The following is a 24,538-nucleotide window of genomic DNA, read 5'->3' on the forward strand; positions in this document are numbered from 1 at the left end:
GACACCTGGGTCAGGACAAAACCTTTGCACGGTTGGTCCCCCATTTTTATTGGCCCAGGATGAGGATTGCCTCAGACACCTTTTGCAAGACCTGCAAGTCTTGTCAGGCCAGTGGCAAGACTGGGACTAAGTTGAAGGTCCCGTTGGAACCGCTCCCCGTGGTCGGGACCCCTTTTGAGAGGGTCGGTATCGATATTGTTGGGCCATTGGACCCTCCGACCGCAGCGGGACACCGGTTCATCTTGGTTTTGGTGGACCACGCCACAAGGTACCCAGAGGCTATTCCTCTGAGGACCATCACTGCACCGGTGGTGGCGCGGGCACTGTTGGGGCTTTTTACCCGTGTAGGATTCCCCAAGGTCGTGGTGTCGGACAGGGGCACGAATTTCATGTCGGCCTACATGCAGGCCATGTGGAAGGAGTGTGGGGTGACCTACCAGTTCTCCACTCCTTACCATCCCCAAACTAACGGACTTGTAGAGCGCTTCAATAAGACATTGAAGGGGATGATCCGAAGCCTACCGGAGGGCTTGAGGCGTAAATGGGACGTCCTCCTCCCCTGCTTGTTATTCTCCTACCGGGAGGTACCGCAGAAGGGAGTCGGGTTCAGCCCGTTTGAGTTGCTCTATGGCCATCCCATTAGGGGTCCCCTCAGTTTAGTGAAAGAGGGGTGGGAGAAGACTTCACAGAAGCTTCCCCGTGACATTGTCAGCTACATGCTGGCGTTCCGCAGCCAGATGGCCAAGCTGTGGAAGGCAGCCACAGAGAATCTGGAGGCTAGCCAGACCGTGATGAAGTGGTATGACCGCAACGCTCGGACGGTCGAGTTAGACGTTGGACAGAAGGTGTGGGTTATGGAACCTGGGGAGCTTTGTGCCCTCCAGGACCGGTGGACTGGCCCGTTCTACATTGTGGAGCGGCGAGGCCAGACCACGTACGTTGTAGATGTGAAAACCCCCCGTCAGCCCCTCAGGGTGCTCCACGTCAACCGCCTGAAACCGCACCATGAGCGATCAGAGCTTGCTCTCCTTATGGTGACGGATGGGAGCGAAGAGGAAGAGAGTGAGGCTCTTCCTGACCTTCTAGCGGTACAAGAGAAGGATGGTTCGGTGGAAGGTGTAGTCCTCTCCCCATCCTTGACCCCAGAGCAACAGAGGGACTGTCGCCATGTCCTGGGACAGTTCGCCTCGTTGTTCTCCCTCACGCCTGGAATAACTAATTTGTGTACCCATGATGTGGACACAGGGGACAGCCCCCCGGTGAAGAACAAGTCTTACCGGCTCTCTGACCGAGTGAGGGATAGCATCCAGCGTGAGGTGGCAAAGATGCTGGAGCTGGGGGTGATAGAACCTTCCAGCAGCCCGTGGGCTAGTCCAGTGGTGTTGGTGCCGAAAGCGGCCCCACCGGGTACGACACCAGAGCTTCGGTTCTGTGTGGACTACCGGGGGTTGAACTCTGTCACGAAGACAGATGCTCACCCTATCCCACGTGCAGACGAGCTGGTGGACCAGCTGGGAGCAGCCCGGTACCTCAGCACCATTGATCTGACATCCGGATATTGGCAGATTGCCATGGCTGATGGAGCAAGGGAGAAGACAGCATTCTCCACCCCCGAGGCCCACTACCAGTTTCGAGTGATGCCCTTCGGGCTCTAAAATGCTCCGGCCACATTCCAGCGGTTAGTGAATCAAGTACTATCTGGCCTGGAGTCCTTCTCAGCGGCCTACCTGGATGACATAGCTGTCTTCAGTAGCACCTGGGAGGACCATCTGTAACACCTCCAGGAGGTATTGCAGGCGCTGCAACGTGCTGGCTTAACAATTAAAGCCAGCAAGTGCCAGATTGGACAGGGATCTGTCGTGTACCTGGGACACCTGGTGGGCGGAGGTAAGGTGCAACCCCTCCAGGCCAAAATAGAGACCATCTTGGCTTGGGAGCCCCCAAGACCCAAACAGAGGTCCGAGCTTTCCTCGGCCTCACTGGGTATTACCGCCGGTTTGTCAAGGGATATGGTACCATCGTAGCCCCCTTGACGGAATTGACCTCAAAGAAGCAACCTCGCAAGGTCATATGGACAGCTGCATGCCAAGAAGCCTTTGACACGCTGAAACAGGCGATGTGTACCGCTCCAGTACTAGCAACACCAGATTTCAGCAAGGAATTTATTGTACAGACAGACGCCTCAGAGCACGGCATAGGTGCGGTGCTCTCGCAACTCAATACCGAGGGCCAAGATCAACCAGTGGCCTTCATATCCAGAAGACTCCTCCCTCGGGAACGGCGATGGAGCACCATTGAGAGAGAAGCCTTCGCGGTGGTCTGGGCTCTGAAGAAGTTGAGGCCATATCTCTTTGGAACTCACTTCCTTATTCAGACCGACCACCATCCCCTTCGCTGGCTCATGCAGATGAGAGGCGAAAACCCCAAGTTGTTGAGGTGGTCCATTTCCCTACAGGGGATGGACTTTCGGGTGGAACATCGGCCCGGAGTTGACCACGCCAATGCTGATGGTCTCTCCAGGTTTTTCTGCCTTAGTGATGAGAACTCCCTAGAGGTTGGGTAGCTCTCCCCTCTTTCGGCTGGGGGGGACGCATGTTGGACCTGTCAGCCCTAGGGTGGTCTCCCCTTCTATTTTTGATCACGCCTCATTTTTTCCACCCTCATTTTTATGTTGGACTAGGTCTCCGGGCGCCTTTTCATTGCCAATCAGTGTTAAGGTGCAGGTGCTCCCTTCTCCCAAGATGGCTGCCACAGGCCCCTGCTAGTGCAGAGTGGTCTTTCATAGAAGCACCGTAGCTGCCAGGAGCTGGCTGGAACCCCACAACAATGTTGCAACACCAGCCCGCCTTTTTGTCCCATAGGTAGAATGGGAAAGCTCCTGGAATGTGCTGGAACCTTCTAGAAGGGAGGTGTGGTTTTTCTTTTGCCGCCTTGGCCAGAGGTCACCTGACCTAGGGCTACTTAAGTGAGGGAGGGAACTTTTTGTGTTGAGTTGGCCAGTGGGGTGAAGCAGAGCTGGAAGAATCCACCAGGAGTGTAGGCGGTAGGGCCTAGCCAGGGACTTATGCCTCTGAGAGTGACAGGATTTAGGTGCTGCCTCTTAAGTGAGTGAGGGACCCTGTGAAACCCACTGATCTTGCCAGGCAGTAGGAGGACCCAGAGAACCTCTGCCCAGCCTGACTAGGAAGCACCTAGTCGCCTTCTCCATCCCTACCCCCCTGTAACAGAACCCCTTAAGGGCGCCAGATACATCTGCGCCAACAAGACTTCACCTAACATCTGAGAACAGAGACTTATATGCCAAGCACTGAGACTGCGTGTCCAGATTAAACTCTAAACTTATATGCCAAGCACTGAGACTGCGTGTCCAGATTGAACTCTAAACCTATATGCCAAGCGCTGAGACTGCGTGTCCAGACTGACCCCTGAAGCCGTATGCAAAGCAGATTGAAGAGCCACCGGGGATCGACCAGGTATTAGCGCTGTGACCCCTGCGCTCCCGGACCTGGCCTGGGACCCCCGGCAGCGTGCTCCGCTGAGCGCGGAACCCCCCTCCTTAACTTGAGCACCCCCCTGTGACGTGGAAGCCAGCGCGCTCACCGCCGCGGCCCGGAGGCCGGAAGAAGCGCCCTGCCGTATCGCGAGGCCCGTGGAGAAGCCCGGGGCCCCGCCGCTGCCGTCGCAGCTGTGTGAGAAGGTGCGCGAGGCCTGGGCCGAGTTCCCCCATCATCGCTGGAGCGGACGCCTTCCGAAGTCGAGAACGAGGTAAGACCGGAGGCTGGGATTGTCCCTGGTGCGCCCCCTACTGGTTGGGAGCCACACCGCACCCTCAGCCCGGGTCCCCTCTCCGTGGGACTACCCCTTGTCATCGCGCCAGAGAGACCCCGCCGAGGGATCCCTTCCTGGTGCCCCCGTGACTACCCTGAAGCGCGGTGCCCTACGAACTGCACCGGAGCCCGAGAGACTCGCTCCGCAAGTCCCGTGCGCTCCCTGCGGACAGCCCCCGTGTGAAGCATCGACTGCCCCGGAGTACGAGTAGCGCTCTGATAGCCCTGTTCCGACCTGAAGTGCTAAATATCCGTACTCCGACCTGAAGTGCTAAATATCCGTACTCACGAATAGCACTTTGTTACCTATGCTCCGTAGTGAAATGCTAAATATCCGTACTCACGAGTAGCGCTATGTTACCTATGCTCCGTAGTGAAATGCTGAATGTCATTGCTCACGAGTAGCGCTATGTTACCTATGCTCCATAGTGAAATAGTGAATGTCATTGCTCACGAGTAGCGCTATGTTACCTATGCTCCGTAGTGAAATACTGAATGTCATTGATTACGAGTAGCGCTCTATTATTCCTGATCCAGGTTGAAGTGCTACGTGCTATTGATTACGAGTAGCGCTCTGTTATTCATGTTCCATATTGAAGTGCTACGTGCTATTGATTACGAGTAGCGCTCTGTTATTTATGTTCCATATTGAAGTGCTACGTGCTATTGATTCCGAGTAGCGCTCTGTTATTCATGTTCCATATTGAAGTGCTAAATGTCCTTGATTACGAGTAGCTCTCTGTGCTAGATGCCCCGTTCTGAGGTCGTCACCGGTTAGCGCGCCCAGCGCTATAATCACCCCCCTAAGGCGCTACAGGAAAGTGAAGCGCGGGGGTACCTCTACGTGAATGATAATTGTATCTCAGGCAGTACTGATATTTCATGAATTGCATTTATGGTATGACCAACATTTATAGCTCCTGACTGACATGTACATCGCGAGGAATTGTATTATCAGCTTATGAAATGTACTGCTACCTCATGAACTGCATCTAACGTGATCTACTTGGATAAACTTGAGTATTTACATAACTCCTACAGTGTGGCGTCACTTATTGTGTGTGTTCCTCGTCCTATGTGAGGTGCGTGTTGTATGGTTGCTTTACACACAGACCTTTGGTGGCCCGACCGCTCGTGTCACGTTACCGCCCTATAGGACCTGGAGACTCCGGGTCCTACAAATTGCATTTTACTCGCGACTCCAAGACCAGCTCCGCCAGCCTGACCAAGCTCCCCCCCAAGAAGAAACATGTGTACAGTAAGTTGACGCCCACAAGTGCCTTTGAACGTTGCTAGTTTTTATTTTATAAGCGCCCCATTACAGCGCCCATAATGCTTGCATGCCAAGAACACCCCTCCCGCCTCCCAAACAGAATCAAGTCAAACCTCAACCAGCAGCGATGCCGTGGCTGGTTTCACTTTCTTTGTTCTCTATTTCCGATCTCCTCCCTCCCCCAATCAGTCATGGGGCTCCAGTAGAGCAGCGAAGCCAGGGAATGGAGAAGGCGGGTTATGCAGCTGCTGCAGCCTGTCTCGGAGCATGGGACACTGGTTTTTTGCCTTCTCCTTGCAGCTGAACCGGCTGTGGGATTATGTGTATTGGCGATTTAAGTTTTCTTGTGCTGCCACCCTCGGGTGGAGCACAGAGGCGCTCTTTGATGAGGCTCATCCACGTGGGTTCTCACAACACACAGATGTAGGCACTCACTACCTCCGGCAGGTTCCTCCTCCCACCTCAGCTCCTCCTTCGGCAGTAGCAGGAAGCAAGAACCAGGGGCTGGGCCGGGCTTTTCGCGCCTATGCCTCTGTATTGACAGAACATACGTACCGATGTGTCCTCTGGGTCTGCTGTCTTGAGGTAAGACGTGCTGCGAACAGGGAGCTTCAGTCTGTCTTCTATCCGAGGAGGACTGAGCTACCGTGGAAGAGTAGCACAGTTATCTGTTAGATAAAATAGATGGCCTAGCTTGTTAGTGCTTATTCTCACCTGGTGACCCAGGGCAGTTTACACTGTGTGCAAAGACCTATGATGTTGGCATGAGATCTCCGGGCTGCTGAGCCCTCCACATTCCTTTCTCTGGCCCGGGGAGGGGCAAGGCTAGACACGCGCGCACACTGCCGAGCACAAGGCGGGGGTGTGTGTGGTGGGTGAGTTAGTGGCTTGTGTAATTATCGAGGGCGCGGGGCGCACTCGGAGAGTTTAGTCCTAGGAAGCGAGGGGATATGTGAGGAGGGGGGTTAAGGGTGTGGCGAGGCCAGTTACTGTGATTGGTGTGGCAGGCCCTCATTGTGTCTGCTTTAAAACTTGCGGTGTCGCTTGTGCACAACGGTGGCTGGGGGCGGGAGTGTTTACTCTTGGCACAGAAACATGTGCAGCTACCGGTTTGACGATTGCACTGCTTTTGTGGGTATGCATTGGGGCTCTGTCTAGTCTGTGGTTTACGGTTCCTTAGGTAGCTGAACCTTTTCCTCCTGCTTGCATCACCGCACACGCCCTCATTGCCCCCGTTGGAGGTGGGGAGCGGCGGGTGTTGATGAAAATGATCTGATAGCTTCTGATGGGCTCTTAACAATTCTGCTTCGATAGTTTTTAGTGACACAGCCTTGGCTTAGCCCTCCGGCTTCGCTTTGTCAAACACAGTTGAATGATTTCCAGCTGACCACAGGCCGTTTATTATGTTGCAGTCACTTCAAACAAACTGTTGTTCAGTCATTGCCTTTGTCCTCGCTCTGATAATGTTGATCTCTCATGACTCCTAAGCAAATATTTACTATTTCACAATAACAGAGGCTGCATTACACAGGTGGTTCGGGAAATTACGTTTGACTTTAATTGCTGAAAACGTGTTTATGGTGAATCAAGCTGATGTGATTTCACCAACCTTGCCTGATTAAGAGTTTTGTGTGATTTTTATTTTTATTTACGGGTTCTTACTTTAAGTGTTAAGTGGATTAAGATGCAGTTTCAATCTTTAACGAGACATTTTATGTACGCCTAAACTCGGACTTAAATATGCAAGCCCGTATATATTGCGTTAGTTGCTAAAATGCACATGGATATGGTGATAAGTGTTGCCCTATTTTGTTTTAAACTACTCGTTTGAGGCAAGTGTCACAGACTGCACCCTTTATTTACAAAGCTTTACCTCGATAACTTTGTTTCCGCCTTGTGTACGCTTGTTGCGTTTACAAAGTAATTCGAAAGTAGATTTATTTTTCTGGGGGCGTCGTTTGAGAACTACTCCGCTGGCTTCTTCATACTAGGTTTCTAATGCAATTAGGAACTGTAATCGGGCATTTTTGCTATAGAATTAACACCTCTTCAGACCGACTCTGGGCTAGAAAACTTCATTCTTTCCGCCGCCCTGCTTTCTTCCTGTTTCGAATTACGTAAACATGTAAAATGTACCGGAAATGCATTTTAATGAGTGGCTGATTTATGCTACCTTAAAAAACATAAGTGTAGATTTTAGAATGATTACACCGTTCATGGTATTATAGAGGATTCGATTTCCCAACCGATCTATTTACAAAATATTCAGCCTCAAAATTATCTTAACACTAGTGCGATAGACCTACTTACCAACCATGTCTTCTGAGGCAGTTGAAAATGCTCCCTTCTCTGCGTTGTCCAATGCCAAGTATTTATTTCTGCCAGCACTCTTTAGCTGCAAAGTGAACAAGCATTTGCAATGCAATAGGTCTCGCATTTGCAAGAGTTTGAGCGATTGGCATTGTAAATTACAATGCCTTTTATTTATGTTTTTTGATAATCCGCGAGCGGTGCGTAGACACACACTTTGTACTTATAGTCGTTGCTTACGAGAAGCAAGGCTGACAGTAACTGCGCCTCTTAACTGCCAGTCTCGCTTTTCGTAATCAAGGACTATAAGAACAAAGTGCGTGTTTACCCACCGCTTGCAGGTTTACAAAAACATAAATTAAAGGCATTTTCATTTACAATGCCAATAGCTCAAACTCTTGCAGATGCGAGACCTATTGCATTGCAAATGCTTGTTAGAGTTTGTGAAAAAGCAAGAGAGGGAGATCTCAGTGCAGAAGTAAAGGCCAGGTGCAGGAAAACTGAAACAAGGAAAGCAGGGGACTGATAAACGGGTAGATTTTAGGTGTACTCTGCAAGTCAATGAACACAGAAGTGGCAGGGCTACATGTTCTCTAATGCACACCTCTTTAGAACAGAGGCAGAGACCAAAAGGCAAACAGTAAGAATGGACAGAATGGAGTTCATGGGTTTGGTGAGATGGAGTTCTGACAGACTTGGGGGTTACATTCAGGTAGGAGTAGGGGGGCAAGTAAATGGAGGATGAGCTTGATGCCATATTTTACATTATTCAGGGGCCTTACCCATTCTAGAGAAGAAACTGTGTTTTGAGGTCACTTTGTGGAAACCAGCTGCAATGTTAGCATCAGCTGATACCATTTTGTTTTCTGGCAGCCATTTTAGTTAGCCATGTGCTCGCCATGTGCTTTCTCCCTCTTCACTGTTGACTGCCCTTGTACTCTGCTTGTGTCATGTGATATATTTAACTCCTTCAGCACTGAGCCACAGCCTTGCACATGCTCAGAAAGACCTGTAGCTGCCAATACCCCTGTTCCAGTATGTGACTGTCAGGCTATTCTTACTGATGTAAGCAGTTTAGTCTCTCCTCCCACTCTGTTGACTAAATAATTCTTATGTATCCTTATATGTATTTGTGTGCACACTTTTACTGCCTCTTTTTGAGTCTTCATGCTAACTCAGCAATAAACTGGCCAGAAAAGGCCCCTGTTTTCTGGACTCCTTAGACTGTCACATACAGCGGCCTGAGGGTACTGTATGACGCAGTCTCCCTTATGTGAGGTTAATAAATGCATTATTTTGATATTACAGCTTCCGTGCCAATCTCTTCTTTGTTGGTTTAAGGACCAAGTGCATCAGTGAGCCCCTTAAAAGGTTTTTATTCCAACAAAATGGCGCCCGTACGTGGGGCTCATCGGCGAAGTGGCTATGCAGGGGAGTGGTCTTGACAGGAGACCGGAAACTACTGAGGAGGACAGGACAGGAATCTACTGAGGAGGACAGGACAGGAATCTACTGAGGAGGACAAGACAGGAATCTACTGAGGAAGACAGGACAGGAATCTACTGAGGAGGACAGGACAGGAAACTACTGAGGATGATAGGACAGGAATCTACTGAGGAGGTACCCTGCGCACGGAGATTCTTGGTCTTTGCAAACCCATGTGTTTCTGGTTTCCCCGATCTGACCCTCCAGGTGTTTGCCGCTCCCGACTGAGAACTTCTTTGGCGTGAGTATTTTTAAACGACCGTAAGTTCATGTAGAACTTGGCAGTTGGAAGCTGGAGACTTTGATTTGGAAAGGTTGACTTTTGGAATTAGCTTGGCCAAGATTTTGTTTGTTTGATTGTTTGCTGCAGCTAACGAGGGCAGGTAATGAGGAGATTTTTCTCTGATTTTGAAAATTTGAACTGCACACATTGTGTTAAGTGTCACTTGGTGTATAATATTGTATATGCTACAATATTTTTGGCATGCCTGTTTCTAGCACACTTCGTAGAAAGTGTTGCTGTTTTGGAGGTACCAATATGGATTTAGAAAGTACTCAGCTGATTCCCCTAGAGGGGATACCTAACTAGGTTTAGGTATAGAAAAAAGGTTTTTCTTCTATGGTGACTAGTACACCATGGAACAAGATACATATATATATATATATATATATATATATATATATATATATATATATATATATATATATATATATACACACACACAAAGGATCCGGATCTGTGCACTTAGTAACATTCATAAGTGGTGATATGCAGAGCGCTTTTGAGTGTTCTGCCAGCCAAACTAGAAATTTGGTTTATTTTTGAAAAAGGTTTGAGGCTTGTGCCTGTTTTTTTAATATGGCAGTCTCTTGGCTGTCTATTTCTCTTGGTGTAATCTCTGTACTTTTTTGGAGAGCTCTTTTTGTAAATATGACTTACAATTAGTATTTACAAATGGTTTGGTTTGAGTACAGTCTGTGGGCTGTCTCTTGTTTTTGTCCTAAGTGTCGCTTTGTGGGTTGATTGTGTCTTTGAATGTCTATGTGGTTTGTGGTTTGACACCGGTGGTACTTGTGTGTGTGAGTAGCGATTGCGCTCTTTGTGTAAGAATGGCTAGCCTTAAGCGCGCTGTATTGTGTGTTATAAGTGTATGACCCCCTTCTTGAAAATGTCTGGAATGAGTTCAATTTGGTATGTTGTTGTCATTCTGTTAAGTAAATGTAATTGAAAGAATTACATTTTAAAATTCAAATAATTAATTATGTAACATTTGCTACATAGCTGCACGCTACCATTAGAAGTAAAACAGTAACACACTATAGATGTGTGTAAAATTGCCACAATGATAAAGATAAAATTAGAATTAACTCTCAAATGAAAAAATAGGCCTCATAGAAAGAAAGAAAAAACGAAATAGTGTGCATTGCATAACTAGGACTCCATACAAAATGTTACAGTATTATCCTTATATATTAATATTAAAAGGCATTCACATCATGTGAGTGAATTGGTTGTTGCTGAAATACACACAACATTAAAAGGCGATAGATTTGTGCTGGCTTGCAATGCCCGAGTTTTAAATAGACTGAACTATGCTTACATTTCAGCACCAGAAAGAGAGCCTTTCTTTTTGCAGCTGTTCAAAGCTGTCTGCTAGGAGGCTGCTGTCACGGGGATAATAAATGGTGCATCATCCTTTTTTGGGGGAGGTTTCTGTGACGACATTAGGATTCTTCTCTTGAAAAGGCTTGAGACGTTGACGCCTGCTGGTCAGAGCACAGCTGAGTAAACAACACATTCCTGGTCACAAGCCTCGCAGGAAAAATGCTGGGTCAACTAGATCTTAAATTAGTGCAAACATGGTATGAAGGCGTGCATTAAAGACTGCTGATTTTAAAAGTTATAAAAGACAGTTTCATTATTTTGGATAACAGAGAAAAGATTAAAAGTAGGGATTTTCTTTCTTGTTGCCTTTTTAATAAGCACATCCGTGGATCTGACGGGAAAATAATTACTGTCCTTTAAAACGTGACGCGGACTTTTCATGTTTCAGTAAAGCTTCTGTGCTTAAGTGTTATAAATAAATGCATTTAAAGGCGAAAGGAAAAGAATGAGGCTTGCTTTTCATATGTGGAACCATCAAAAGGGATGGTGATCATTGTTAAGAAAAAAAAAAGTTTACGATATGAGGATTTTTTTTTTGTTAAGAATAATTGCACTAAAATCGTTTTTGGTCCTTATAATATCTAATAATCCTACTGTGAATAATACATAACTCCTAGCATCAAAGTTGAAATTTTAGCAGCACTTGACCACAATGTGGGGAATAAACTGTGAAATTTCACTTTACCCAGGCATACGAAAACTCATTTTAGAAGGGTGTACCTTATACATTTCTGATCCCCCATCCATGAGATATCTAGAGGAGACCCTGGGGGTCCCAAATATGCCACAATATTGTAGGTTATCCATTTTTAAGTGCCCCTATCACCAAAGTCGAATTTGGGCAAAATGTACTTTTTAAAAGCAGTTCTGCCACCCAGAGCAGTTCTCAAACTGATCTCAGGCTTCAGTAGTGCACACATGCAAGTACAGAACGAACAGCTGACCTCTATACTGCTAGACAGCACACCACACACTGCACACAAATGAAAATAAGTATAAAGAAACCAGCAGAAGTTATTATCCCACCTTTAAATTATTGGCAAACAGGTTCGAAACTGGACTGCCTTTCAGCTGTGATTCTCCAGAGTTGCTTTGAATTGGAAAGTCCGCATGGCGTAGCCCTTCTCAGAGAGGGGACAACAGGTTTAAGGGTCAGAGGCCAAGGTCTGTTTTTAGAACTGACCAGCCCTACTGAACGTGCAATTTCCATGCAGGGAGCCACTGTGACAGTATGTGATTTCCACATTACACTATGGGAGCTTGTAATGTTGAAGAGTTTTTTTGATCAACTGATTTCTTTATATTAATTAAGTATCCTGATTCTCACCCTATAGGGTAAATCACTATAAGTAATGTTTTAGGTAACATTATCTACAGAAAATTTTGCATATTCTGTTATGAGCACATGGGGATATCACAGTTTTCTTGAGACATAATACAAGTGTAGGAGATATGCAGGTGGGGTTTATCCTATTGAATAACATTATCAAGGGGTAGTAGCGTTTGTATGTCATATGCAGAGAACAGCTCTGCCATGTATATAACACTAATGCTTTTAGTTTAAAGATTACTGTGTAAGGGCTACAACAAGGAGGCAATGAAATTCAGTTTGCATTCATGCGCCCTCATGTTACACCAGTACAATTGCTAAAGGAATTGGTGGTTGGTTATTAATGTTTTCTAGCTAGCTCAATGTTCTATTTACCTCCTACAAGTTTGTTTGTGCCCAGCTGCCAAAAATAGGGATAGATAATGTCGACAGAAGGTAAACCTGTTTCAGGTTTCTTACTGTTGAAATGGGTGAAAGGAGGTTAGCTTCTGGGCAAATTAAGGGTAAGAAAATTTATGTTTTCCCTCTATTTTTCTCACTCTCTTTTGAGCCTGTCTAAGCTGTATAGGAAATGACCATGAGACATTTAATTGGCTATTCAGTAATTCTGTTTCAAAATTGTTAGCATTAATAAAATGAATAAAAACATACGCCATGTTACTGCCCATTCTGTCTGATGAAATTATGAAAGGATGAGTAGTCTATTTTGCTGTTCCCTTATTTGACCTTTAAGGGGAACTATATGTTATTCTCATGCTATATACAGTTTTGCAAGGGTATTACTAGTCTTTTATTGGTTAGTCTGTGTAAATGAGCGGACAGCCCTTATTAGAGCTGTGAATAGGGTTTTTTCTTTGAAAATGAAGTTGCATAGTCCAGATCGTGAAAAGTAGAATGCACAAGGTTCATAATGTCAGGAAAGACGCCCATGTGATCCTCACCAACATTTTTTAACGGCAAATATTGTTTTATAGGAGTTTGTTTGTTACAACATGTTCTGCTGGAGAAATTTATGTACCCACTATGTTGAAGTTTATTTTAGTTATTTATGTAATAAGAATCCCTGTTAAATTAGTAGTTTTAGATTTTCCTGCTGCCCCTATCACATGAAAGCATGACCTTAAGTGTAAAATGTAGGTGCTTTTATTAAGAGAAATAGTTTTAGAAGTGTCTGCAGTCCTGTACAAGTAGTTAAAAAAGGTTATGACTTATGAAAAACAAGCTTGTTAAGACAAGAAGCAAAAAAGAATGCATGTTCTAAGAATTTCCTTTTTCTTGAGGTTCTTCAGATGAATAATATAGGGATACACAAATGCAAGGATTTAGAGTATGTCTGTATTGTTTCTCTTTTTTCCTCAGAATTTAGTAAATGAACACAGACGTCCTTGGCTGCTTGGGATTGGGAAAAACAAATCAAATAGCATAATGGATTACTCTTGTCAGTTCACCAAAGAGTTCCTTTTATACTTGTCAATAGGTCCAGGCTGTTGTTTTTTACTTTCAGATAGATTAAGTGGTTCTTGGGTGCCTTGCTAATGTATGGAAAAACAACAGTTGATGGACAGAATGCAGACCAATGGCATACATTCACCCCAGTACAGAGATCTGGGCCTAAATCCATCGTTTTTTTGCTCACCATGCTATTCCAGTTTGAACCCAGCCATATGTAAATCAGTCTTGACCCTGTGCCTCATGGGAACAGTCCAGCCCGAACTGCCAAGCCAGGTCCTCCCTGGACTGGAACCAAGCATCCTGGGACCGGTTTCAGGGTTTCACCCCTCTTCAGCCAGGATAGCTTGATTCCAGTGGCATGGAGAGCACGGGACTCACGTCTGATTTCTTCTGCAATTCCGTCCATCAATTGTGTGTCTTTTGCTTTCTCGCCCTAAGTGCGCCAGGTATGCTCAGACGTGAGTCCTGGGCTCACTGTGCCACTGGAATCAAGCTATCTTGGCTGAAGAGGGGTGAAACCCCGAAACCGGTCCTAGGATGCTTGTTTCCGGTCCAGGGAGGACCTGGCTTGGCAGTTCGGGTTGGACTGTTCCCATGAGGCACTGGGTCAAGACTGATTTGCATATGGCCAGGTCTAAACTGGGGTGGCATGGTGAGCAAAAGAATGATGGATTTAACCCAGATCTCTTGACTGGAGGTGAATGTTTTGATTTGTTCTGCATTCCGTCCATCAATTGTGTGCCTTTTGCTTTCTCACCCTAAGTGCGCCAGGTATGCTCAGACGTGAGTCCTGGGCTCACTGTGCCACTGGAATCAAGCTATCTTGGCTGAAGAGGGGTGAAACCCCGAAACCGGTCCAAAGATGCTTGTTTCCGGTCCTGGGAGGACCTGGCTTGGCAGTTCAGGCTGGACTGTTCCCATGAGGCACAGGGTCAAGACTGATTTGCATATGGCCAGGTCTAAACTGGGATGGCATGGTGAGCAAAATAATGATGGATTTAACCCAGATCTCTTGACTGGGGGTGAATGTTTTGATTTGTTCTGCATTCCGTCCATCAATTGTGTGTTTTGCTAATGTATGGGGCGCCCCAAGACTAAGGAAGTATTCTGAGACTATCCTCTCTGTTGATAAATTATTTGTATGCCTTGTCGAAAGACCTTTTGTTCTGTCCACCAATAGATATTTGCTACCCTACAACCATTGCCAGAGGGGCCCAGACATCAGATCCAGCCTGGGGAGTCAGCACCAGTCCAGCTTGAAGCCAAGGAGAAGGGAACCAGCACAGGCGTTGCTGGCAACTAGAACCTCAGTGAAGGTAGAAGGCCGGAAGCACTGGGACGTGAAGTGTGTACCCCTGCCACTGTCTTGGGCAAAAGACGGGGTCACAAATCCGAAAGGAAAAGTTGTGGATCAGTTATTGATGCCCAGCTGGGAGAGTCACAGACCAACAAGGACAGCAAGGAGGCTTTTGCTTGAGGTGACCACTTTTGATACAAGGGTTGCTTCAGGCCTCCGAGTCCTGATCCCAAAGTGAATGCAAGTCTGCGCCTTTGTTTGTTGATCAAGGAATGACTGGGCATACTGGGTACAATCTGTGGCCCCAACAATAGAGCAGTGCGCCAGCGGAGCAATACAGGAGTTAGGGAAGGACTTGAGCTCAGGGTACAGCTTCTGTGCCTTTGGTGCCGGTTAGATTAAAGTGAAGAAAACGGGTGCACTGCCTGAGACACTGGATAGGATTGTTGAGGGTATTTGCCCCGGAAGGTGACTGCCCTATCCTGAAAGAAAGACTTTTCTTCTTGAACTGGGCCGTGATTGTTTTCTTGAGTTGCGAGTTGTGCAGCTCCACCGTGGGAAGAACAAGAGCCTGCCTGTGAGACTCAGACGGACACAGGGAGAAGACTCCCCTCTGGCTGGTTGTACAGCGGCTTCAATTTCCCAAGGACTTCTTTTTGTTAGCAATGTACCCCTTTGGCCGTCCCATTTTTGAGGAGGAACAGCCCTTTGCGGCTCCTCGTCCTAATTCCTATGGTCCTGTTTGCTCCTCCTGGTCCCCTAGAGTGAAGATTGTTTTTGTAATAATATGTCTGACTGCTTTAATATTTGCATTAGGCATGTTTATTCTGCAAGAGAAACATTTTGCTAAACAATTGATAAATTCTTCTTTGCCCTCCTTCTAAAGTATATTGATTGATAATCTAGCCCTCATGAAAAGAACACTGGAAAGGTTTATTGAAAATGTTTTTTACATAGAATTGGACTGGATGGTTTTGGAATTTGCTTTCTGCTTGGGGTTGAAAAATATGGATAGTTCTGTTTGTAATAATAGTCATTACTCTCTCCTGCTATCTGTATGTTAATTATTACCCAATGCTCTGTTCCCTTTTTGCTTCTGTCTATACCTTATATATGCCCGCTTAACAATATTTAGAATGAAAAACGCCCACCTAGCAATGGATAAAGATATTAATTTAGGAGAATAAATGTGCAAAATATCTCCTATATTCCTTCTAGATCATAGCGGAATGTCTTCAGCTAATGCTTAAACGGCCGTCTGTGGAAACTAGCTGCAACGGCTGTTAGCATCAGCTTTAGCCATTTTGTTTTCTGGCAGCCATTTTAGTTAGCCATGTGCTCGCCATGTGCTTTCTCCCTCTTCACTGTTGACTGCCCTTGTATTCTGCTTGTGTCATGTGATATAGTTAACTCCTTCAGCACTGAGCCAGAGCCTTGCACATGCTCAAAAAGACCTATAGCTGCCAATACCCCTGTTCCAGCATGTGTCTGTCAGGCTATTCTTACTGATGTAAGCCGTTTAGTCTCTCCTCCCACTCTGTTAGCTAAGCAATTCTTATGTATCCTTATATGTATTTTTGTGCACACTTGTATGTTTGAGTCTCCATGCTAACTCAGCAATAAACTGGCCATAAAATGCCCCTGTTCTCTGTACTCCTTAGACTGTCTCATACAGCGGCCTGAGGGTACTGTTTGACGCAGTCTCCCTCATGTGAGGTTAATAAATGCATTATTTTGATATTACAGCTTACGTGCCAATCTCTTCTTTGTTGGTTTAAGGACCAGGTGCATCAGTGAACCCCTAAAAAGGTTTTTATTTCTACAACTTCATAAAAAGGTGATGCGGTGAGAGTAAAAAAGTACTGTAGATGGGGGTGGGGGGATGAGGGGGGGTTACGTGGTAGCCCCAGTTCCTTCTGGTGTTGCTAAAGCTAGGACACAGATGTCCAAGGCTAACAAACATTTAGGAGAAAAGTAATCAGCTAAGGAGGCAGGTCCGGAAGCAATAAATCACATCAAGTAAGACTTGCTGGGCATCGATGAGAGATGACCAAAGGTGGAGACAGACGAATACAGTTGCTTCTAGTTTTCAGAAAATGGGGGTGGGGTAACCAGTCAAGTGAACATTCTACCTCTTAATTTGTCTAGAGGGTCCGGGTCAGACATCATATAACCTGGAATCACCGAGATATGGCAGCGCTGGCCTGATATCGATAAGTTTGAGAAAGGACTAAAAGATCAGTGTGAAGAAGGTGTCTGGTAGGACTAAGAGGAGACCAATACGACAATGCAAACTGGCCAGGGCCTAGAACCCAAAGAACTAGGTAAAGTGGTGAGAGAGATAGCCGAGAGTCAAATACAAGCTAGGTTATTGCATAGTAGATGGTAATGGTATGAGGTGTTAGTTTTTCATTGACCATTCTATTAGTTTAAAAACTAAAGGGGTGGGGAATTATTTTTAGTTTTTTCTTGTCTCAATAATAACATGAACTTTATTCAACTTTAAAGTTTGCCTGTGCTGGTTTCACTGCTCCTTTCCGTCCTTCAATGACGAGCCAATTAGTTTGATCCCAAAGAGATACTTCTCCAGGTGCTCACGCAAGAGAGGTGGCTTCAAATAGGGACACCCCATGTTGACACCATTGCATACACACACATGCATAGTCTCCACACCCATTCCTGCATAAAGAGCTGCACTTCACACAGACAATGCCCCTATGCAGCTGGAGGTTACATTTTGTTCAAAATAGGGACACCTCACACAGATCCCAACAGAAACATAGCGCTTTGCAGACACTTCTTCAAAAGAACTGCATCTCTCAAATACACCAAGGAAGAGTTCTTCCTTTCTGAGACACTGCCCATTGGTGCTACATAATTAAGGCAACAAGATGCCTGCAAGTTACGGGGAGAATTACTTTTCTTGACCTGGGCTTTGCTTTTACATTATTAGCTAGTGTGTTAGACCAATTGATTGAAATAAAATTAACCTAGACTACAGCTCCCAGAATGCACTGGTATGGCAAATCAAAACTGGAAAGGTTGTGCCCTAGTGAGAGTCATCTGGTCACCCTATACATATGACTGATACTGCCCCGAAAAATGTATATTCGCAGACCGTGCCCAACCACCCCAATGTCACAAAAGCTCTGCAGTTCCCCAAACAAAGACCCACATAAAGGGTGAGCCTCACACCAATACTTATTTCTTCCAAACATTAACATCGACCCCTGCCAAAAAGGTAAAATAATAATGCCACAGCAAGAGGTACTTAATACCAGCACAGTACTCCCAGAGACATACCCCAGACAAGTGGCTTTAGCTGCAACTCCCCGAGGAGGTCCTCCTCAGAAATAACCCCCAAAGCACGCACAGAAAAGAGCGAAACCCCACAAATATGCCACCACAACGAGCTGTCAATTAAGTCATTCTATACTGCCCCCTCTCCCCCCAATGCAAAACGACAATCCTATTTCTGCTCATGAAATGGGGGCTAGCTCACTTCACACTCACCACAGGTACTAAACCAACTTCTAGGCAGAGTTGAATCACAAACACACAATGCGCCTCCTCTCACGTTTCGCATAACCAACTGAAACCCTTACCCCTAATAAAGCACCGTACATAGCATTCCTCTATGTACCAATATTTCACACAGCCCGAGACGTACTTTAACAAAAATCGACATCTTCCCCAATTAAATGAACGATTTATCATACCGACACTTTGAGGATACCAAAAAATGAGCAAAACGTGCCATAATCTCACTGCTAATTTAAGCAACATTTTGTATCTAAAAGGTGTAAACAAAGTCAAAATGCAAGAACGTAAATAAAGCTTCAGTGATGGCCCTTGTGCACTCACTACTCAGAAATCCACGAGGGTTTTTGCCTGAAAAGCAAAGGACATGACTACAGGGCCCAGAAGGGACCCGTTTCAATGTCCATTGCTTAAATCCTTACACAACATAAGGAGTCTGGTTTTAAAAGAGCACAGTCATGAACATAAAGCTGCAGCGCACATTTTATAAACTAATAAAAGGAAAACAGTTGATAAGGATCACATTAAACGTTTTCGACACCACGCATCAACCAGATATCGCATTGCCTCCAGGAATGGTGAACTTCCTCACCTGAGGAGAACAATGCTATTCAAAGACGAGAAAAAAATGAAAGTAGCGCTTCACTGGCAAAGTCTGTAAAGTGGCGCTAATGTGTTTGGGTGTGAATAAAACCAAGCTGGACACTTTGTGACCACTTTCTCTTGCTTTATTTAGTTATTTATTTTTCGTATTATTAACATTTGTTTTTCTCTCCATCCCGAGGCTGCGCTTGGAATAGAAAAATGTCAGAAAAAGAAGTTTCCAGCAAAAGTATTACTTCCTTTTTAGATCCATATCAAAGGTGAACGAAAGACGTAAAGGAGCGGAAAGAGAGGGAAGCCAGTTCTTGGAGTCACGGTTTTCAGCAAGTAAGGAGCTAGACAGAAACAGGAGAGGTTATGCTTACTTCAAGCTGTGGGAGCAGACAGGCCTGGACCGTCTCTCTTGCCGATCAGCAGCAGTTGTCCCGCTCATCAAGCAGGGCCGTCATTACAAGTGCTTTCTCGCGCTCTTAATATTGACGGCCCTGCAGACAAACACAACTGTGGGGGCTGTCAATGATGACACAAGTAGTTACCGTAAGGCGCGTCGCCTCGCGCCTTAAAGTAACTACTTGTATCATTTTGTGTGAGCCTGCTGCCTCATAGTTGACAGTGGGAGCTGACTTGGGGAGGCTGGGAGGAGCAAGTTATGGAGTGCCTGAGTAAAAGAAACCAGGCATCTGAATTGAATAGAGCCGCACCATCCACGTCACCACCTGTACAGCCTGGTGATCCAGGGTAGGGGGGCACGCTCCCCTCCTTGCCCCCCCTGCGGACACCCATGAAGTAGGCACTGTGATGAAGAAATATGCGCTGCAGTGTACTAGATGCACACACAGTATAACACAAGTAGTAAATAAAACAAGTAGTTCCCAAAGGAACATATACACATCCATAGCGTAAGGAAATTGTACTTGGTCAGTGCTCCTCAGCGAGAAACGGAACAGATTTATCTGGAACACCAATCAATGAGGATACAGCAAAGGAGAGGGACGTAGGAGTGAACCAATGGAAAGATGCAGGTGAGATTAAACTTCATATAGAGATTATAGCAGTTCTTCCAAACAGGGCATGCGTGCTGCCTAGGCTCAACCTAAAAAGCGCGTCAGCGGATGGGAAGGTTAGCATGTGTTTATTGCTGTGAGTGAAACCCTAAATTCTCTTTCACATTTTGCCTCTAAACCCTGCAATATACTTACAGCTACGGAAACTACATGCTTTTCACAGAAATGTGAGAATGACTTATTTACATTGGTTTGGCTCAAGATGAAAAGTAGTCGTTTGCACAGATTTTGTTGGCTTTAGAGAATAATTGCACTTTCACAGAAGTGTGAAAGTGCCCCCTGCTCTGCTGTTCATGTTGCACAGCAAATGTGGCGAGCGAGCAGGGGCAGATGCATTCCCAGGGCAACTTTCTAACACTCCCCAAGATGTGAGCAGCTGTGTGGTAGGCTGCGACCAAAAAAGAAAAATCCACACTTCTGGACACCCCCATACCCCTCCCTCCACCTCAATGCCTGGATCCCTTCCAGAGGAAAAAATTACACTTTAGCCCACATTTGCTCACGGGACGAGAGTACATACATGGACCCTCACCCACAATACCCCTGCGTTCGACCTGACAGGCTTAGGGTGGTCTTCCCTCAACATTTTGCCTGCCTCCCTCACACTTTTCTGTACCCATTTTTGCTGTCTCTGGGACTCTGCACACTTGAGCCCTGCTAATCAGTGCTAAAGTGCTTGTACTCTCTCCCCTAAATCACTATACGATTGGATCGTACCTAATTGGCATATTTGATTTGCTTAGAAGTCCCTAATAACGTGCACTACAGGTGCCCAGAGTCTGTAAATTAATTGTTGCTAGTGGGCCCGCAGCACTGATTGTGTGGCCCACGTAAGTAGCCCCCTAGCCATGTCTCAGGCCTGCCATGGCAGGACCTGCGCGTGCAGTTAATGGTCATTGTGACTTAGGAGGTAAAACTACTTCGCAAACACAAGGAGATGATGGACGGAGCGCTGAAACTTTTCAGACACTCACCCCAGTCACAGATCTGGGTTGAATCCATCATCATTCTTTAGCTCACTTCGCCACCTCAGCTCAGATCCAGATATATGCAAATCAGTCTGACCCTGTGCCTCATGGGAACAGTCCCACCCGAACTGCCAAGCGAGGGCTTCCCTGAACCGGAAACAAGCATCCTGGGACCGGTTTCTGGGTAAGTTGGCAGGGTATGCCCAGACGTGGGTCCCTTGCTCACTTTACCACTGGGTTCAAGCTAGCCTGGCTGATGAAGGGTGTTCAACCTGTCCCAGGATGCTTGTTTCCGGTTTAAGGAGGCAGAGGGGAGAGAGGTGGTGAGATGGGAGAAAGAGGAAGCTGTAGGAGGGCAGCAGAGGGGAGAGAGGAGGGGAGAAAGAGGAAGCTGTAGGAGGGAGGCGGAGAGAGGGAAGGGACGTCAGAACAGCCGTCATACGGTCTACTTTCACATGGGAGAGATGCCATGAAATAAATAACCTCCCCTTTTTTAGAGCGCTTTTCATGAGCGCCAATTACTGACCTGCCAACCGGAGCCAAAACGTCACTGTGTGGGGAGGAGGCGGGGCCTGAGGAGGGGGCGGGTCCTGAGGAGGGGGCGGGGCCTCGTGCCGAGCAGTACCCAAGAGGCACTTTTGCCCCCAAGCCCCCTAAAAGAAAAACTTGGGCTAAGTCTCTGCAGTGCTTTTCAGATTCAGATCATTTAGGCACCTTGAGTTGACGGACCTGCAGTTACATTACACAGGTACATTCACATTTTTTTCAGGCGCCGGAGGGTACATGATTTGCCGCGAATCACAGGTTGTAGAACAGACGCCGAGACTCGAAGCTGGTCTCCCAGCTCCAGAGTTGGTAGCTCAGGCCCTTACGCCACAATTACATCATAAACAAAAGGAGGGAACAAAACCCCCTCACTCAGTACCTTCCCCGGCTTAAGTCTTCAACCCTCCCACCTGGACAACTCACCTGCAGCAAATCACACGGCGCGCTCACTTCACACGAAAATAACTTGCCTGTCTGTGTCTGGCATCCAGGGCTGGTGTGGTCCCACCCCTGCCATTACCAGTGACGTCAGAGGCGCTCCATTCAATTGGGGTGGAGCCCCAAACACCCTGCCTCCAATCACCTCCAAAGCTTGTTTTTATTAAACACTTCAGGAATAATCTATAAGCGTTTAGATGTCATTAAAGATACAATGTATACATTACGGCAGATCTTCTAACACGCCGCCCCAGCCTCCCTCACACACTCTGATTGACAGGCGTGAGTGAGCCCGGGTCATTTCTGAAAGAAGAACAGAGATATGTTCGGCGGCTGCTGGGGGAACAGAGACAAGAAAAGATGGAAACAGACCCCAGAGAGCGCTTCCGAGGGCGGATATTTTACCCTCTCACAGCTGCACCTCTGCCACGGACAGTACAATACTCCTGGCTGTGAGAAGAGGATACAAACAAGCATTGGCGCTGTGATTACAGACAATGTAAAGACTGCCGCTGCCCGCGTCCCACGCAGTGGGACATCAGCAGGGCAGCCCCTTAGTGGCTGCCCGTCGCAGCCTTTCCCCCTCCTCCTGCCTCGTGCGCGAGGCCACGCCCAGGGAGGGTATCTCCCAATGTGTGTACGGTGGAGGTGGACCGTTAGGGGGGGGGGCGAGGCTTGCCCCCCTACATAGGTGTCTCCCCTCGCCCAGTTCCTCCTCTGCTTCCTGTGCGCCGCTCCTGCCCGGACACGCGTTCCCACCCTTCCGCTTACCCTGTGTGGCAGAGCAGCGCGTTATTGGAATGTTTTAATGTTTCTCTTTTGCGTTGCAGGCGGAGTTACAGGGCGATCTGGATGCAGACGGGTACAGTAAGGGTACCTCTGCGACAGGCGGTACAGTAAGGGTACCCCTGTCCGGCACAGTAAGGGTGCCCGAGCCAAGGTCCACGAGCCGAAGGGGGTTCTGGGAAGACCGCGACGGCGCCCCGTTAGTCCTTCGGGCGGTTGGGGGGCCTGACCAACCGGGGGTGTGCCACAACACGCTCCGCCCCTGTCAGAAGGGGCGAGAGGCGGAGACAGATCACGTGACCCAGTGGATGATCTGAAATAAATATGTGCCGCACTGCCGGGCATCGACCCACCGTGCGTGCTGGCTCACCAGGCGGGCGGAGCAGCGAGGGGCTGCTTGCCCTGGATCGCCCGTAAGATAACCCATTTATCGTCATACTTATGTTGTATGCAATAAACCTGCAGCAGTTCTTCACCCACAAGTAAAGTGTCAGTGTAATCCTTGGGTGACGTCTGTGCATGCGTGTTGAATAAAGCGGATGGCGGTGTGGTCACTAAGGGCTCGAGCACTGGGGACTGTGCTGGTTATTAAGAGCCGAGGCAACGAGTCTGATCTGATCTCAGTTGTTTATTCCCGGATCTCCTGCTGGATTACAACACACAGGGAGCTCAGTTACAGGGATTACTGCCTGGCACTCTGCTGGATTACAACACACAGGGAGTTTAGTTACAGGGATTACTGCCTGGCACTCTGCTGGATTTCAACACACAGGGAGCTCCGTTACAGGGATTACTACATGGCACTCTGCTGGATTACAACACACAGGGAGCTCCGATACAGGGATTACTGCCTGGCACTCTGCTGGATTTCAACACACAGGGAGCTCCGTTACAGGGATTACTGCCTGGCGCTCTGCTGGATTACAACACACAGGGAGATCCGTTACAGGGATTACTGCCTGGCGCTCTGCTGGATTACAACACACAGGGAGCTCCGTTACAGGGATTACTGCCTGGCGCTCTGCTGGATTACAACACACAGGGAGCTCAGTTACAGGGATTACTGCCTGGCACTCCAAGGGACCGAAAGATTCAAGTTACTTCCAGTTACAATCTGAAAATATGGAACTTCCGCATTAAATACCCGAACAAATATGAACTGCAGCTGGTGTCCACAGGGGGTGGGTCACCCACAACTAATGCCGAGTCTGAACAAGTTAGGGGTTCTGTGTCTTCCCGCCAACTGACATATCTCCCCTTTACACATTCCAGACCACCTCCTACTGCTATGAATAAAAAAAACTTCTGCATCCTTCCTTTTACTATCCCCCACTACTCCTTTAACAATCCAAATAACAGACTAACATGTCCACCGCTCAAATCGAATAATTTCATATTTCCCTACACTAATTCACCACTAATCCTTTTTGGGTTCCAGAGTAGCTTGCTACTCACCGAAAAGTGCTTCAACACCGAATCAGGGGTAGGAAGCGCTATATAAATGCAAACTTTTTCCTCTTCTATCCGTCCACTATCCTTCGCAATCAAAATAACAGACTACCATATCCACCACTCAAATTAATTTAAAATTTTACTATACTAATTAATTACTAATCCTTTTTGGGTTCAGGAGTAGCGTGCTACTCACCGAAAAAGCGCTTTGACGCCTCGTCAGGGGTAGTAAGCACCATATTAATGCAATTATAATACTATACGTCAGACACAGTGCTGTCCATAGGGTTCTTATATACTTACATATCTATGTCAGACATTTGCCGTGCTTTCCATAGGGTTCTGATATACTTACATATCTATGTTAGACACCTGCAGTGCTGTGTATAGGCCTCTGATATATTGATGTATGTTAACGATTAGCAGTGCTATCCATTGGGTTCTGATATACTTCTCAGTGGATATTAGTTCAATACCCCTCAAAGCAAATCCTTATGGGTT

The 24,538-nt window shown here is 46.9% G+C and overlaps 1 protein-coding gene and 1 pseudogene across 1 annotated transcript in view; both read right to left on the reverse strand.

Annotated features, from left to right (window-relative positions):
* The window catches only part of LOC146822359 (uncharacterized), a 55,619-nt gene extending 33,761 nt beyond the window's left edge, over nt 1-21,858 (reverse strand). Inside the window, exon 1 of the mRNA XM_085613450.1 lies at nt 21,785-21,858. The gene's annotated coding sequence lies outside the window, so the exon portion shown is untranslated. The remainder of the gene's footprint in view (nt 1-21,784) is intronic.
* The window catches only part of LOC146822360 (uncharacterized), a 97,965-nt pseudogene that overhangs the window by 18,776 nt on the left and 54,651 nt on the right, over nt 1-24,538 (reverse strand).

Source organism: Triturus cristatus, chromosome 6 (assembly GCF_964204655.1).
Source record: "Triturus cristatus chromosome 6, aTriCri1.1, whole genome shotgun sequence".
Lineage (NCBI taxonomy): Eukaryota > Metazoa > Chordata > Amphibia > Caudata > Salamandridae > Triturus > Triturus cristatus.